We start from the raw sequence: 18844 nt of genomic DNA, 5'->3' as shown, positions 1-18844 counted from the left end.
AGAAGATCAGGATGGTCAAAGAGAAGATGAAAGAGGTGCAGGACCACCAAAAGAGCAATGCAGACAAGCGTAGGAAACATCTTGAGTTTGAGGTCAATGACCTGGTGTATCTCAAGATGATTACCTTTAAGGGTAGGACCAGGGTTTCTGGACGAAAGAAACTGGATCCTAGGTACTTGGGTCCATTCAGGATCATAGAGAGAGTGGGTGCAGTGGCATACAAGTTGGACTTGCCATCAGCAATGGATACATACGACAATGTGTTCCATGTATCCCAACTCCGGAAATGCTTGTCTTGTAAGACCCGTTCCTGGTCTCTCGACCCAACTGGATATGAATGCTTACTTATTAATTTCTTTGCTTGTTTGATCCATTTTAAGTATTTTATTTACTAAGTCATATTCGAATATGAGGTTCATAAACAATGTAACAGATTGCACAGCGGAATAACAATGTGTAAACTTTGTATTACTTAGAAACATGAGATTTAATACACAACTTCTTAACAGTCTCATAGACAATCACTAGTTCATCCCTAGCATCATCTAACCACACGTTACACAGCCTCTCACTGACCGAGCCTTCACGGCTCCTTGGCTTGACCAGAACCATCCTTAGTTCCTGAAACCACAACCAGATAAGCATCAATCATAACCGAGAATAGAACGGATTGATTCTACAATGCTTGGTTTGGTTCCTAGAACTTAGATAAACCTCAGTCAATATAATCGTAAAAAGTATGAACCTATCTACCGTATCCTAAGTCGTTCAACCAACCACCCCTTGACTTAGAATCAGATAGATAGTCCAGAATAGATAAACAGAACACACGAACAGATCCGGATCGTCCCCAAAGACCAATCCGTCTAACCGGATAGAATCTACGTGCGACCGGCCAGTGAAGTCCGGCTCAATGGCCCAAATGACTTCCTTACCTGATCCGGCCTTAGGCCTGGATCCAATCGGCCGAGTAAGCCTCAAGCCTAATCCGGAAGGCTTAGCAACCGGTCAGACCTTGCGACTCTACTTTTGCTTAGACAAACAGTGACCTTGTCTTAACTAGACAAGCCATAGGCTGATCCATAAGGATCGGTCCTAACCTGTCCTGAAAGACACCGTTTGGAACATGCACCCTTTGGTCATTCGTGCCTCTTGGTCCTCGTACCTTTTGATGTTCGTAACCTTTGGTATCTCGTACCTTCTGGTCACTGACACACTTTGGCAACTCACAACCTTTGGACACTCATGACTCTTGACAACTCGTGCCCTTTGGGTCATTCCCAACCGTTCGTCCTAACCGCCCAGTCTTGGTGCGATCGGATCATCCGACTAACCGATCCGTGTCTAGGCTAGCGGTTTGATTATGTTTAGGGACGTGTCCCTTGGACTCAACCAACACAGCCTTTCGTGTTTAACCAGAGTGAAGAGAAGAGAAACGAATTGAAACAGATAAGGAGAGCCGGATGGGACTTAGGAACCGAGCAGAGCCGGGGTGCGGTCGCATGGACCGTCCGTTCGGTCTGATGGAGGCACGGCCCATCACATACCTTGTGAACCACATCTGGGTTCTCCATGCTCTTCTCCTTGTCTTGATCTCCCATTCTTGACCGGAGTTAGTTCCCAAACGATCAGAGTCGCCGGAACACAACACCACCACACTCGGCCTTTCTCTTGGCCGGAACTCTCTCTTTCTCTCTTTCTTTCTCTCTACGTTTTTCTCTGAGTATTTTACTCTGGAATTGGATACTGAAATCGGACAGAGAGCCCCCATATTTATAGAAAACGAGGGGGTAAGTCTTGCCCCACGAACAGGCACGACTTGCTAGCGAATGGGCACCATCGGCCAAGGGTTGTCCACTTTCGGGCACTTGCATCCCTTCGCCCTTTCTGATTGGGTTTGGGGTCGGTCATAAGCCCAACCCACGCCCCAAGCCTCCTGGACTTAGCCCACGGCCTTGCCCAAAGACCCAACAGCCCATGGCCTCATGGCCGGACCTCACAGCCCGCCACTGACCCGGACCCGGACCATCGGCCTAAAGCCCGAACAGTCTGTCTAGCTGAGGTGAGCTGACTCTCAGCTGCCTCAGCTGGGTGAGCTAGTAGTCCAGCTTGTGGAGCTGACTTAGTAGGGACTGAGCTGGAGTAAACTAAACCTAGCTTCATTGAGCTGGCCAAGGTACTCGTCCACTTCGTCCAGTTACCGTCTTACTCGTCCTAGCTGTCTCTTAGCTTGTATAAGGTTAAGTCTAAGTTTCTTTAGTCCTTAACCGTCTTTCTTGACCATGGAACGCTTGCCTTGATGTCCTAAGACTACGTTTCCTCGAACCATGGCCGTCCCAACAATCCTAATCAGGATTGGGGGCGTGACAAGTCTTCCCCCTTGGGATGGATTCGTCCTCGAATCCGAATCGAATGCTTCCTCAGAAACAAACTGATCCAACCACTCTGGGTACTCTGCTTTCATTCTAGCTTCGGTTTCCCAAGTGATTATATCCTGACCATTACAGTCCCATACGACCTTGACCATCTAGACCGTCTTCTTCCTTGTTGCTTTTTCCATCCTATCTATGATTTGAACTGGCCTCGTTTCCAAGGTTAGGTTCTTACCAAGATCGTCTGGAATGGCAGGAAGAGCGATGTCTTGGGCCGTCAGACATTTCCGGAGTTGGGAGACGTGGAACACATTATGAAATGCGTCCAGCTTGGCCGGCAATTCCAACTTGTAGGACACCATACCAACTCTTTCAATGACCTTGAACGGCCCCAAGTATCTCGGATCTAACTTCCATCTCCCGGAAATTTGGACTCGTCCTTTGAAGGTAATCATTTTGAGATACACCAAGTCACCTACTTGAAACTCGAGATCTTTCCTTCTTCGATCTGCATAGTTCTTTTGGCGGTCTTGTGCCTGTCTCATCTTGTCCCTCAAGAACTTGATCTTTTCGGTTGTCTCTTCGAGAATCTCCGGACCAATCATGCTACGGTCTCCAACTTGGGTCCAGCACAAGGGTGTCCTGCATGGACGCCCATACAGAGCTTTGTATGACGACATGCCAATACTACTATGGAAACTATTGTTGTAAGCAAATTCCACCAGAGGTAGATGTTTCTCCCAGGAAACACCCCAGTCTAAAACACATGCTCACAACATATCTTCCAACGTCTGGATCGTGCGTTCAGATTGTCCATCCGTCTGTGGGTGATAGGCTGTACTCATGTTCACTCTTGTTCCTAAAGCTTTTTGGAAAGCTTTCCAAAAGTAAGAAGTAAACCTTGAATCCCTATCTGACACTATACTTGCCGGCACACCATGTAGTCGAACGATCTCATCAATGTACATACGTGCAATCTGATCGACCCCATCCGACTTCTTGATAGCCAGAAAGTGTGCTGATTTGGTTAGGCGATCAACCACAACCCAAACCGCATCTTTCTTACTCCTCGTGGTAGGGAACCCGGTCACAAAGTCCATTGTGATGTGATCCCATTTCCATTCCGGAATAGGCAAGCTTTGCAATAACCCACTAGGCACTTGATGTTCTGCTTTGATGAGTTGGCAAGTGGAACACTTGGCCACCCACTCCGCGACATCTGCCTTCATACGGATCCAATGATAGAACTTCTTAAGGTTCTGGTACATCTTGGTCGCACCAGGAAGAACTGAGAATCTGCACTTATGAGCTTCCCTCATAATCTCTTCCTTTAGGCCTCTATCCTATCATTCTGACCAACCTTGTTCAGGTTCTCGTCCTGACCTTGAGCCAACCGAATTCGGGTAAGCAGGTCGGCCTGATTGACCGCCTCTAATCCGAGTGGTTCAGACTCTTTGGTCATTACGTTCAACCGTAGGGCACGAACCGTACCGTCCAGGTTGTCCGTTTCTCGTTCGGCTGATACGTCGGCCCTTCTCCGGCTCAAGGCATCTGCGACCAGATTAGCCTTTCCCAGATGGTAGGTGATATCCAGATCGTAATCAGCTACAAACTCAATCCACCTTCTCTGCCTTAAGTTTAACTCAGGCTGGGTGAATATATACTTAAGACTCTTATGGTCCGTAAGTATCTGAACCTTGGCACCATACAAGTATGATCGCCAAATCTTTAGGGCGAACACTACCGCAGCCATTTCAAGGTCATGGGTGGGGTAGTCTCCCTCATGTTTTCTCAACTGCCTTGTCGCATAGGCAATGACCTTCCCATGCTGGGTTAATACGCAACCTAGTCCTGTTATGGACGCGTCCGTATAAACCACATATGGTTGGTCGGCCTCTGGGAGAACAAGAATGGGTGCGCTACTCAGCATGTCCTTAAGTGCGGAAAAGCATTTCCCACACTCTTCAGACCATGTGAACTTAACGTCCTTCCCGGTCATCCGTGTCATAGGCTGAGCCAAGCTTGCGAATCCTTTCACAAACTTTATATAATAGCCTGCCAGCCCTTGGAAGCTTCTGACCTATGTGGCACTGCATGGTCGGGGCCAATCCTTGATTGCCCTGATCTTCTCTGGATCCACCGAGACGCCCTGGCCGGACACAATGTGACTGAGAAACTGCATTTACTGAGTTTTGCGTAGAGCTTGTGTTCCCGTAATCGTTCCAGCACGGCTCTCAAGTGTTTCCGATGAGATTCCTCATTCTTGGAGTAAATCAGGATATCATCAATGAAGATGATCACTGATTCATCCAGGAAGTCACGGAACACGCTGTTCATCATTTTCATGAATGCAGTAGGCGCATTGGTCAGACCGAATGGCATAACCACAAACTTGTAGTGGCCGTACCTGGTCCGGAATGCTGTCTTTCTAATATCATTTGGCTCTATAGGGATCTGATTATACCCTGAGGCCAAATCAATCTTAGAAAACCACTTGGCTCCTTTTAGTTGATCCAACAACTCGTCTATTCTGGGCAACGGGTACTTGTTCTTCACAGTAACCATGTTCAACCCTCGATAGTCAATACACAGACGCATGCTACCATCCTTCTTTTTCACAAAGAGGACTGGTGCACCCCAAGGGGAGCTACTTGGACGTATGAAACCCTTGTCCAGCAATTCTTCTAATTGCTTCTTTAGCTCGGCCATCTCGGCTGGAGCCATTCGGTACGGACTCTTAGACAGTGGAGCTGTCCCTGGTTCTAGTTCAATCGTAAATTGATCCGACCTATCAGGGCGGACAACCTGTAGCGAACGGAACACATCTGGGAACTCAGACACCAACGGGTCCTCAGATAGATCTTTTTGATCATCAGACCTGCCGTGCTCCATAGTGGTAATTGTGGTCAAATATGCTTCACAACCCCGTCTAAGCATCGGTTCTGCTCGGATTGCTGACAACACTACTCTATCCAGAGCCGGACTCATATTCAGACTTTGGTACTGGATCGGGTGAGGTCCAGTCTCCAACCGTACACATCCCCTGTGGCAGTCGAGAGTGGCCCGATACTTTCCCAACCAACCCATGCCTAGGATCACATCGTGATTCTGTAGGCGCAACACAATCAGATCTACAGGCAGATTTTTCTCCTGGATCATTACCGGGATATTAGTCATGAGCCCTAATGAGTGCATGATTTGCCCACCGGCCGCCCTCACTAGTCTCGAATTATCCCCAGAACAGAGGCAGAACAGACCCTTTCCGACCAGTTCCGGACTCACAAAACTATATGTAGCCCCAGTGTCGAAAAGTATGTGGGTTTCAACACCACCAATCATGAGGGTCCCTATAAGAGACCCACATCAGAATCCCCTAGCCACTCTAGGTTCCAGACCAAGCATTCTATTGAATGTAACCAGATAAATTCAGAAATTACCAGAGATCGAATCAAACGATCCAGAAGCACCGTCGTCTTGGGACAGCTCATACACCCTTGGTGTTGTGGTCGGCCTGCTCTAAGTTGACTTTCCCGTGTCTCCACGACCCTTACCTTGTCCTCCTTGCCGCTTAGGACATTCACTTTGGAAGTGTCCACTTTGGCCGCAATGGAAACAAGTCCGAGAGCCGCTGCCACTGGATTGGCCCTGAGTCCGGCTTGGTCGAGTGCAATCTCGGATGGAATGATCCAAGCTGCCACATCTCACACAAGCTCCCATGGCTTTCCAGCATTCACCTGGATGGTTCTTACCACACTTGGGACATTCAGGTCGTCCACTAGAGGCCTTGCCTCCATCAACCTGGTCCCACTTTCTCTTTCGGTCGTTAGTCTTACCCGTCGGGACAGACTGCGACTTCGTCTTAAGCTTGGCTTCTTCGGCCAAGTTAGACTCCAAAAGAGCTACACGTTCAAAAAGCTCACCGACGGTGCTGAAGGTGCAGATCGAGCAGTGGGTTCTCAGCTCTGGCCTTAAGCCTCGAATGAACCGACAAACCTGGACTGTCTCGTCCTCGAGTACCCTTCCAACAAACCGTCGGAGTCGGTTGAACTCCTCTTCGTACTCACGTACGGCCCTGCGGCCTTGGGTAAGGTCTAGGAATCTACCTTCAAGACGGTCCCAAGCCTCTGCAGGAAAGTATTTGTGGTTGAATTCATCTTCAAAGTCTGGAAAACTCCAGAGACTTCCACTGGTGCGCTTGTCTACAGCCAGCCACCAATTATGCGCATCCCCTTCCAGGAAGTGAACCGAAATGTCTCTCTTGTAATCCTCGGGACAGCGAGTTGAGCTGAAGTTTTGGACTAGCCTACTCCTCCACTCGTCTGCCTCAATAGGATCGGTGCTTCCTGAGAAATGCTTTGTCCTTAGATGGGAGATGTGCTGAAGAAAACTCAGATAGTCCACCTTTTTCTCGGTCCTTTCTGGTGGACCAATCTCGATCACCTCGACCGTTTCCACAACTGGACCATTGGTGTTGGGGGGCGGTCGTAGCCACAGGCGTAGCTTGGCCAACTGAGGAGTTCACTAATGGCGTCAACAGTTGGGCCATAGCCGCCACCTGAGTCCCCATTACCTTCATGGCCTCTAACACGTCCTCCTTGGATAGTGTTGCGGTTACATTGGCCGTACCATCGGCCACTTTCTCACGCTGGTCACCATCACGGTTAGAGTTCGAGGATTCCACTTCCTCATCACTCTCCTGATGTTCCTGACCATCCCGTTGCGTCCCCGTAAGGTTAGCCTGATCAGTCGGCAAGACACCACCGGTATTAGCCGCGGCCGGATCGGTTTGCAAACCGGACAGATTAGTTCCGTCCACGGCCACTTGACTAGACTAACTGGCCGTTCTCTTACTTCTTCGGGACTTTCCCGATTTTCTTTTTCCAGCCTAAGGATTCAGACAATGTTAGTACAAAACATACTAAACATAAACAGAACAAAACAATCCCTAGACTAAGCATTCAAACCTCACCGTGAGACCTAATCAGCTGGCTGCGTGTGTGTGTGTGGACTACATAACCCAACTATCCTAGAATCAAGCATGCTCTGATACCAACTTGTAAGACCCGTTCCTGGTCGCTCAACCCAACTGGATACGAATGCTTACTTATTAATTTCTTTGCTTGTTTGATCCATTTTAAGTCTTTTATTTACTAAGTCATATTCGAATATGAGGTTCATAAACAATGTAACAGATTGCACAGCGGAATAACAATGTGTAAACTTTGTATTACTTAGAAACATGAGATTCAATACACAACTTCTTAACAGTCTCATAGACAATCACTAGTTCATCCGTAGCATCATCTAACCACACGTTTCACAGCCTCTCACTGACCGAGCCTTCACGGCTCCTTGTTTCTTTTTCCTGCATATCTTTTGATCCGTTTTTGTGCATCTTTCATTCAATTAACTTGTTTTTGGCATCCATCGATTTTCACTTTCCTTTTTGATCGGATTTTCCATTTAATTGCATTTAATTTTCTTGGCTTGCACTTCAAGTTTTTCCATATTAAAAAAAAAAAAAAAAGATTGCACTTTCCTATTTTAACTTTTCGATTTTTAACAAAAAAAAAAAAGGAAGATTTACATTCATTGCATATCATAGTTAAATATTCTTTTTCTTCTTCTACAGATTCTTTGCAAATCACCCTTTCCTTCCTCTCTTGTCGCAGGACAAACCATGGGAGACCTAAATGGAGCACCTGGCTACGGTGACTGAGCAGCTGGCTCAGATAGCAGGAAGGGATCGAGCTAATGTACCACGGCCAAGGAGGAGAAACCAACCCATTCCAGAGGAACAACAGTCCCAATCCAGTGAGGACAACTCGGACACTGACCGTACCGAACCGGAAGAGCCGCGGCGCGAACGGGCCAGACGTGGGAACCAATGGGAGTATCGGGTCCAAGGCGATGGGAGCCCGGTCCGAAGGAGATTCCGAGACGATGAAGTAGCTTGGCAAGGAGGCAAGGATCTCAAACTTATTCCTCCAACCTTTGCTGGAAAGGTTGACCCGGACGCCTACATTGAATGGGAGAGGCGCATGGAGTACATCTTTGAGTACTACCGCTATACCGAGGCCAAGAAGATCGCCTTAGCCGCAGCCCAACTGACGGACAATGCCCTAACCTGGTGGGACAGGGAAGTAGCCGAGGTTGGCAGAGTCTATAGGATTGAGACTTGGGATGAGATGCGAGCTAAGCTCCGTGCAAGGTATATTCCCTCATACTATCAGCGGGACTTACTAAAACGTTTTCGCAAGTTGTCTAAGGGTACTAGGTCCGTAGAGGAGTACTTTGAGGAGTTTGAGGCTCTCAAGAACAAGCTCAGGACGCGCGAGACCGAAGAGGTTATGATGGCTCAGTTCTTGGAAGGCCTTCAAGACCGCATCGCTCGCAAGGTGGAGAGGCAGACCTACGTCAACTTCAATGATCTCCTCCACTAAGCCATCCAGGCCGAGCAGCACATTAAAAGGAAGAACGCCTCTAGTGCCAGGAGCAAGACGCCATGGGCTTCATCCGGATCCAAGGGGGCTGAGAAGAACAAATCCATTGAAGTGGAAAACCGGTTCAAGAAGAGCCAAACCGACCAGTCCAAACCAGGTTCATCCGAACCAGGTAAGGGACAAACACAAGCTCAAAGAACTCGTGATATTACTTTTTTCAAATGTCAGGGGAAGGGGCACTACGCCAGGGACTGTCCGAACAAGCGTGTCATGATCCTTAAGGCAGACGGCGAGTATGAGTCCCAAGACGAGGCCGATGTAGAGATGGCTGACTCAGGAGACGAGATAGTGGACTATGCTGAAACTGGTGAGCTACTGGTGGTCAGACGAGCTCTCAGTGCTCTCTTTGATCCAGAAACCGTCCAACGAGAGAAAATCTTCCATACTAGATGTAGCGTGGAAGGCAAGGTATGTAGTCTAATTATTGATGGTGGCTCTTGCACTAACGTGGCCAGCAGGTACCTTGTTGAAAAGTTAGGACTAGCAAAGTTGCCACACCCCAGGCCATACAAGCTCAAGTGGTTCAATGATGAGACGGAGCTTAAAATCTCGGAGCAAGTTGTTGTTTCCTTTTGTATTGGTAAGTACCAGGACCAGGTGAAGTGTGATGTGGTTCCTATGCAAGCCGGCCATCTACTGTTAGGGAGGCCTTGGCAGTTTGACAAGGAGACCATTCACCATGGGAGGACTAACATCTACAGCTTTACCCACAACAACAAGAAGCACAGCCTGGCTCCTCTCAGTCCACAAGAGGTGTACGAGATGCCGAGGGCCATGGATCAGTCTGGATTGTTTAGTAAAACCAACCTTTACATCTCTTCTAGTAAATTGATTAAATCATTGCAGCAAGACACACATGTGCTACTAATGGTTTTCAAGGAAGGTTGTTATGCAGGCTTTGAGGCACCAGATTGTCCAGCTGAGATGCAAGGACAAATGGACCAGTACAAGGACGTGTTCCCTGAAGAGATACCAGCCGGTTTACCACCCCTCCGAGGCATCGAACATCAGATAGACTTTGTGCCAGGTGCCCCACTTCCAAACCGAGCCGCATACCGAGTCAATCCGGAGGAGGCTAAGGAGCTGGAGAGACAGGTCCAAGACCTCATGGACAAGGGGTACATTCGAGAGAGTCTCAGCCCATGTGCAGTTCCCGTCCTATTGGTGCCTAAGAAGGATGGAACATGGCGTATGTGTGTTGATTGCCGAGCCATCAACAACATCACCATAAAATATCGGTACCCCTTTCCTAGACTTGATGATATGTTAGATGAACTGAGTGGTTCCACCGTGTTTTCCAAGATTGATCTTAGGAGTGGCTATCACCAAGTTCGGATGAAGGAGGGAGATGAGTGGAAGACTGCTTTCAAGACCAAGCAAGGCTTGTATGAGTGGCTGGTGATGCCCATTGGTCTTACCAACGCCCCTAGCACCTTCATGAGGCTTATGAACGAGGTTCTAAGGCCTTACATTGGTAAATTTGTGGTTGTCTATTTTGATGACATATTGATCTATAGTCAGTGCTTATCCGATCACATTAGTCATGTAGAACAGGTTTTGAAGGCTCTCAGGCAGGAAGGACTCTTTGCCAATCTCAAGAAGTGTGTATTTTGCACTGTCCAGTTAATATTTTTAGGCTTTGTTGTGAGCTCACAGGGTTTGAAGGTCGATGAGGAGAAGATCAAGGCCATCCAAGACTGGCCCACACCGACCACTATTGGGCAAGTCCGAAGTTTCCATGGCCTAGCCAGCTTCTATAGGCGGTTTGTCAAGGACTTCAGCACCATTGCTGCACCCATGACCTCAGTGATCAAGAAGAATGTATCCTTTGTTTGGGGCCCTGCCCAAGAGGAGTCTTGATATGATCATGGACCAGCTAGTTGATAAAGATGAAGAAGGAGAGACTGAAGATACACTAGCTGAAGAGGAAGCTGTCCTAGCCATTCCCACAGGTCCTATAACTCGTGCAATGACAACGAGACTCAAGGAAGCTGTTGGAAACATACTGAAGATCTCTAAGGAGCAAGAAGACTGTCTTGGTAGAAGCTTGAGCCACCAAGACACACTCATCACCATTCATGTGATCTTACCATCAAGCTGATCATCATCTAGGCAAGTGGCTTGGTATACTCTTTTTCCCTTGATTAGTTTTGTCCCACTGGGTTTTCTAATCAAGGTCTTTAATGAGGTATCAAGTTCACTTACACATTCCTAGTTGATGTATCTTGGATGCAACTCGGCCTAAGGCATCTTGGACCGACTTCATCATCTATCTTATATTATGTTTTAGTCTAAGTGTTGTGTTATTACTTTGAAACCGTGTGGAGCCTTTTCCTTTATGTTTTCTTATGTTTTCGAGACCTTGTGCATGTACAAGGATCTCTCTATTTAAGTGTATCACAAACCCTCATTCTAATCTTAGTTATCTTTTGTTTAAACCTTGTGTTTTCTTCTCCCTTGCTTTCACGAGTTAAGAGAGTGTCTGGTGTGTAGTATCCAGTCTGTTGGTGTGTAATATCCAACGCCCAAGGGCTTTAGAAAGGTGTGTCATATCCGATCTAAGCCTAGGAGTATCAAGGAGCCTTTCTGCAGCCTCTTGTGTCACCATTCGATCCACAGCCTTGATAAACTTGAGTCTTTGATTCGTTTATGCAAGGATCTATCCAAACCATCCAGAGAAGGGTCCTAGGATCTCATTAAGTGGTATCAGAGCACTCTGGAAGGGGAGTTTTGATTTCTCTTTTGATTGTTCATAAGATCTACTCTTTGTCGATTCATATTTTTTGATCAAACGGTTCTTGTGTGTTTATTCTCACTTGATCTGCTTGTTTCATTATCAGGATTGCTAGATCTGATTGTTTCGTGTCTCATATTGATAGATCTAAGAATTTCGATCAAGTTTTAAACAAAAAAAAAAACCTTTCACATTCTTGTCGATTACGTTATCATTTTGCTTGATCCGAAAGTTTCTTGTAATATTGTGACTCGATCTGTTGTTAGAATCATAGATCATGATTTGATTATCTCATTTCATCATCCATTGAATCTGATCTGTTATTGTTTCAATTTCGAAAGTGATAGAATTCAAATCGTCGCGTGTTGCTCAAGTATCTTCATTTGCCGCTTTGTTTGAATACTTTGTTTCCTTATTTGAATCTTGAGTTCTGAATTCTTTTGAACTACTTACTGGTTTAAGTTTTTCGTGTATCAGGAAGCAATGGGGTCTGAGGAGGATGATGAAACCTTTGTGCGAAGGAATAAGTTGTTGCAAGAAGCAATCACCAAACAAGTGATGGAAGCGATGGTGAAGTTGCTGGAAGAGAAGTATGATCAGAGACCGAATGATGGGCAAGGACAAGCATCTGGCCAGAGACGTGAGCAAAGAAGAAACAGACAAGGTCAGCGTGAGCATGCTGGATCAGAAGAGACTGATAACTTCTATGAGAGAAGTAGCCATAGCTCCGGTTCAAGACATAGCAGTAGAAGATCTCGACATGATCATGAGGGCCGAAGGCATAGACGCAATGAGCTATCAGGATTAAAGCTTAAGATCCCTCCTTTCCATGGTAAAGCTGATCCAGATGCCTATCTTGAGTGGGAGAAGAAGATCGAACTCGTTTTCAACTGTCAGCATTACTCAGAGACTAAGAAGATTCAAGTAGCTGCTACCGAGTTCAATGATTATGCATTGAGCTGGTGGGATCAGTTGGTTACAAACAAGAGGCGCAATGGTGAATTCCCCATTGAAACATGGGCAGAGATGAAAGCTGTGATGCGCAAGAGGTTTGTACCAAGTCATTATCACCGTGATCTTCATCAAAAGCTGAGACTGCTCACACAAGGAACAAAGTCTGTAGAGGAATACTTTCAAGAGATGGAGTTGCTTATGCTAAGAGCTTGTGTATCTGAGGACAGTGAAGCTACTATGGCACGATTTCTTGGTGGACTCAACCGTGAGATACAAGATAGAGTGGAGATGCAACACTACCTGGAGATAGAGGAGATGCTACACAAAGCTATCTTGGTGGAGCAGCAAGTTAAGAGAAGAAGTTATGCGCGTGGCAGCTATGGTTCCAGTAGATACCAGACCTCTAAGGAAGATAAACCGAGCTATCAAAAGGAGAGCAAGCCACAGCCAAAAGAAGAATCCAGGTCTAGTAGCATCTACAACAAAGATAAGGGTAAAGTGGAAGCTACAAGCTCGCGTGCAAGAGATGTGAAGTGTTTTAAGTGCCAAGGACGTGGGCACTATGCTAATGAGTGCACCAACAAACGTGTGATGATCCTTCATGCCAATGGAGAATACGAATCTGCTGATGAGGAGACAGAGGCCGAAGAAGATCACAGTTCAGAAGAGGAGTATGTTGCCAACCCGGTTGCTGGAAGGTTGCTAGTTGCTAGAAGAACCTTGAGTCTTCAAAGCAAGACCGAAGAGATGGAGCAAAGAGAGAATCTCTTCTATACTAGATGTCTAGTGCAAGGAAAGGTCTGTAGTCTTATTGTGGATGGAGGCAGTTGTGTCAACGTTGCGAGTGAGACTATGGTTAAAAAGTTGGGTTTGAGGGTCCAGAAGCATCCTAAACCATATAGGCTCCAATGGCTCAATGAAGAGGGCGAGATGAGAGTATCTACTCAGGTTATGGTTCCCTTAGCCATTGGTAAATATGAAGATGAGATTCTTTGTGATGTGTTGCCTATGGAAGCTGGACACATTCTCCTTGGAAGGCCGTGGCAATCAGATAGACGTGTGATACATGATGGGTATGCCAACAAGCACACTTTTGAGTTTAAAGGGAGAAAGACAGTTCTTGTGCCTATGACTCCTAAGGAAGTTCAGGTTGATCAGCTCCAGCTACAAAAGAAGAAAGAGATTGATCTTCCCGCTGAATCAACAAAGCAACTAAACTTCTATGCCAAGTCTGGTGATGTTAAAAGATCTCTCTGCTCTAACCTTCCTATTCTTTTGTTTATCTATAAGGAATCACTCTTGACTACTACTAATATTGCACCGGAGTATCCGAGTGAACTTGTTACTCTTTTACAGGAATATCAAGATGTTTTTCCAGAAGATAGTCCCAATGGACTACCACCAGTGCGAGGGATTGAGCACCAAATTGATTTTGTGCCCGGTTCTACACTTCCCAATAGGCCAGCATACAGAACCAATCCGGTGGAGACCAAAGAACTACAAAGGCAAGTGGAGGAACTGATGGAGAAAGGACATATCCGAGAGAGCATGAGTCCTTGTGCTGTTCCAGTACTGCTTGTGCCCAAGAAAGATGGAAGCTGGCGCATGTGTGTTGATTGCAGAGCCATCAACAATATAACAGTGAAGTATCGCCATCCTATTCCTAGATTAGATGATATGCTTGATGAATTACATGGTTCATGCATCTTTTCTAAGATAGATTTAAAGAGTGGATACCATCAGATTAGGATGAAAGAAGGAGATGAGTGGAAAACTGCCTTTAAGACTAAGCATGGGTTATATGAGTGGTTAGTTATGCCCTTTGGATTGACTAATGCACCTAGTACTTTCATGAGATTGATGAACCATGTGCTTAGGTCCTTTATAGGTTTGTTTGTGGTAGTCTATTTTGATGATATCCTAATCTACAGTCAGAGTCTAGAGGAGCATATAGATCATCTTAAGACTGTTCTTGATGTGTTGAGGAAAGAAAGACTTTATGCAAATCTTAAGAAATGTACATTCTGCACAGATAACTTGGTCTTTTTAGGCTTTATTGTGGGTGCAGATGGGGTTAAAGTTGATCCGGAGAAAGTAAGAGCTATACAAGAATGGCCAATTCCTAAGACAGTGAGTGAAGTGAGGAGCTTCCATGGACTTGCTGGCTTCTATAGGCGCTTTGTGAAAGACTTCAGCACCATAGCATCTCCTTTGACTGAAGTAATCAAGAAAGAAGTCGGATTCAAGTGGGGAGAAGCGCAAGAACTTGCTTTCCAATGCCTTAAAGAGAAGCTTACTCATGCCCCTCTTCTTATACTTCCTGATTTTGATAAAACTTTTGAAATAGAATGTGATGCTTCAGGAATTGGAATTGGTTCTGTATTGATGCAGGAGAAGAGACCCATTGCATACTTCAGTGAGAAGCTTGGAGGAGCTACCCTCAACTATGCAACTTATGATAAAGAACTGTATGCCTTGGTGAGAGCCTTGCAGACTTGGCAACACTATCTCTGGCCTAAAGAGTTCGTCATACACACAGATCATGAGTCTCTCAAATACCTCAAAGGACAGCACAAACTCAGCAAGAGACACGCAAGGTGGGTTGAGTTCATTGAGACATTTCCTTATGTCATCAAGGAAAACATAGTTGCTGATGCACTATCCAGAAGGTATGTTCTCTTGAACACTCTTGATGCTAAGCTATTAGGATTTGAGCAGATTAAAGGAATGTATGAGAATGATCCTGATTTTAAAGAGGCTTACAACTCTTGTGAGAAATTTGCTGTGGGACACTACTTTAGACATGATGGTTTTCTTTTCTATGATAATCGATTGTGTGTGCCTAACTGTTCTTTGAGAGACTTGTTTGTTAGGGAATCTCATGGAGGAAGTCTCATGGGTCACTTTGGTATTGCAAAGACTCTTAAAACTTTGCAGGATCACTTCTTTTGGCCTCGGATGAAAAGAGATGTGGAGAAACTATGTGAGAGATGTGCAACTTGCAAGCAAGCCAAGTCTAAGGTTCAGTCTCACGGTTTGTATACTCCTCTCCCTATACCTTATCATCCTTGGAATGAAATATCTATGGATTTCATTGTTGGATTACCTAGAACTAGGACTGGAAAGGATTCTATCTTTGTGGTTGTGGATAGGTTCTCAAAGATGGCACATTTCATAGCTTGTCACAAAACTGATGATGCATTGCATATTGCTAACTTGTTCTTTAAAGAGATTGTGCGCATACATGGCATGCCTAAGACTATTGTTTCTGATAGAGATACTAAGTTTCTTAGTTATTTTTGGAAGACTCTTTGGTCTAAGTTAGGTACTAAACTCTTGTTTTCTACTACTTGTCACCCACAAACTGATGGACAAACTGAAGTAGTTAATAGGACTCTTGGAACACTCTTGCGTGCATTCATAAAGAAAAACTTGAAATCATGGGAAGACTATTTGCCTCATTGTGAATTTGCATACAATCATGCTGTGCATTCTACTTCTAAGTTTTCTCCTTTTGAGATTGTTTATGGGTTCAATCCCAACTCTCCTTTGGATTTAATCCCTTTACCTGAGTGTGAAAGGGTCAGCGTTGATGGCAAAAAGAAGGCAGAGATGGTGAAACAACTCCACGAGCAGGCTAGGCTCAACATTGAGGCAACAACCAAACAGTATGTTAAGCATGCTAACAAAGGAAGGCGTGAGATGGTCTTTGAAGTGGGTGATCAGGTCTGGATTCACCTAAGGAAAGAGAGGTTTCCCAATGAAAGGAAGTCCAAGCTGATGCCGCGGATTGATGGACCTTTTGAGGTCATAAGGAAGATCAGCAACAATGCCTACAAACTGGATTTGCAAGATGAGCCAGATTTGAGGACAAATCCTTTTCAAGTGGGAGGGGATGATATGATCATGGACCAGCTAGTTGATAAAGATGAAGAAGGAGAGACTGAAGATACACTAGCTGAAGAGGAAGCTGTCCTAGCCATTCCCACAGGTCCTATAACTCGTGCAATGACAAGGAGACTCAAGGAAGCTGTTGGAAACATACTGAAGATCTCTAAGGAGCAAGAAGACTGTCTTGGTAGAAGCTTGAGCCACCAAGACACACTCATCACCATTCATGTGATCTTACCATCAAGCTGATCATCATCTAGGCAAGTGGCTTGGTATACTCTTTTTCCCTTGATTAGTTTTGTCCCACTGGGTTTTCTAATCAAGGTTTTTAATGAGGTATCAAGTTCACTTACACATTCCTAGTTGATGTATCTTGGATGCAACTCGGCCTAAGGCATCTTGGACCGACTTCATCATCTATCTTATATTATGTTTTAGTCTAAGTGTTGTGTTATTACTTTGAAACCGTGTGGAGCCTTTTCCTTTATGTTTTCTTATGTTTTCGAGACCTTGTGCATGTACAAGGATCTCTCTATTTAAGTGTATCACAAACCCTCATTCTAATCTAAGTTATCTTTTGTTTAAACCTTGTGTTTTCTTCTCCCTTGCTTTCACGAGTTAAGAGAGTGTCTGGTGTGTAGTATCCAGTCTGTTGGTGTGTAATATCCAACGCCCAAGGGCTTTAGAAAGGTGTGTCATATCCGATCTAAGCCTAGGAGTATCAAGGAGCCTTTCCGCAGCCTCTTGTGTCACCATTCGATCCACAGCCTTGATAAACTTGAGTCTTTGATTCGTTTATGCAAGGATCTATCCAAACCATCCAGAGAAGGGTCCTAGGATCTCATTAAGTCTTTCAACAAGCTTAAATATAGTTTAACTCATGCACCCGTTCTTACACTCCCTGATTTTAATAAAACTTTTGAGATTGAGTGTGATGCATCAGGTACAGGCATTGGAGCTGTCCTCACTCAAGGGGCCGACCAGTGGCATTCTTTAGCGAGAAACTGAGTGGAGCTGCCCTGAACTACCCAACCTATGACAAAGAGCTATACGCTCTAGTAAGGTCCCTTGAAACTTGGCAGCATTACCTTTTGTCTAAGGAATTTGTTATTCATACAGATCATGAGACACTTAAACACTTGAGGGGACAGACCACACTCAAGAAGAGGCACGCCAGATGGCTCGAGTTCGTGGAGACCTTTCCCTATGTGATCAAGTACAAGAAGGGCAAGGACAATGTGGTGGCCGATGCACTGTCCCGGAGACACACTCTCATTGTGACCATGGAGGCCATGATCATGGGTTTCGAACATATTAAAGAATCTTATGCCACTGACCTTGATTTTAATGAAGTTTTCAGGAACACTGAGAAGGGGGCTTTTGGGCCATACTACCAGCATGAGGGGTTCCTGTTCAAGGGAAAGAGGCTGTGCATTCCCAAAGGAGCCATGAGGGAACTGCTGGTTCGGGAGGCCCATGGTGGCGTCCTCATGGGACACTTTGGTCGGGGCAAGACCTTGAGTGTCCTAACTGAACATTTCTTTTGGCCAAACATGAAGAGGGATGTGGAGAGCATATGTGCCAAGTGCACTACTTGCCTTAAAACCAAGTCCAGGTCACATCCTTACGGTTTACAAATGCCATTACCGATTCCTAACCACCCTTGGGTAGACATTTCTATGGACTTTGTGCTGGGTTTACCCAAGATAAACCACAAGGATTCCATTTTTGTAGTGGTAGACAGGTTCTCCAAGATGGCCCATTTCATAGCCTGTAACACCACTAATGATGCCACTCAGACCGCCGACCTATTCTTCAAAGAAGTGGTCCAACTACATGGTGTTCCTCGAACCATTGTGTCTGACCGTGATGCCAAGTTCCTCAGCCATTTCTGGAGGACACTATGGGGCAAGTTCGGAACCAAGCTACTATTCTCGACCACTTGCCATCCCCAGACCGACGGCCAGACTGAGGTAGTAAACCGTACGCTTTCTCAACTGTTGAGAGCTACGGTCGATAAGAATTTAAGAAATTGGTTGTCTTGTTTGCCTTTTGTTGAGTTTGCTTATAACCATGCTAGGAACTCTACTACTAACCTGTCACCTTTTGAGATTGTTTATGGGTTTCAGCCAGAGACTCCTTTAGACTTCACCGAACTGCCCAGCTCCATGTACCGCAGTCGTGATGGAGTCGCCAAGGCAGAGTTTGTTAAGAATATGCACCTGAAGGTCAAGGAGAGGATAGAAGCCAAGGCGGCTAAGGTCAAGGCCAAGTATGACCAGAAGAGGAAGGAGGTACTGTTCGAACCCAGGGACTTGGTGTGGTTACACATGCGGCCCGAGAGGTTTCCAGAAGCCCGGAAGTCCAAGCTCTCTCCTCGTGGGACAGGA

The sequence above is a fragment of the Brassica napus genome, unplaced genomic scaffold, assembly GCF_020379485.1.
Source record: "Brassica napus cultivar Da-Ae unplaced genomic scaffold, Da-Ae ScsIHWf_596;HRSCAF=888, whole genome shotgun sequence".
Taxonomy (NCBI): domain Eukaryota; kingdom Viridiplantae; phylum Streptophyta; class Magnoliopsida; order Brassicales; family Brassicaceae; genus Brassica; species Brassica napus.
This window is presented reverse-complemented; position numbering follows the sequence as displayed.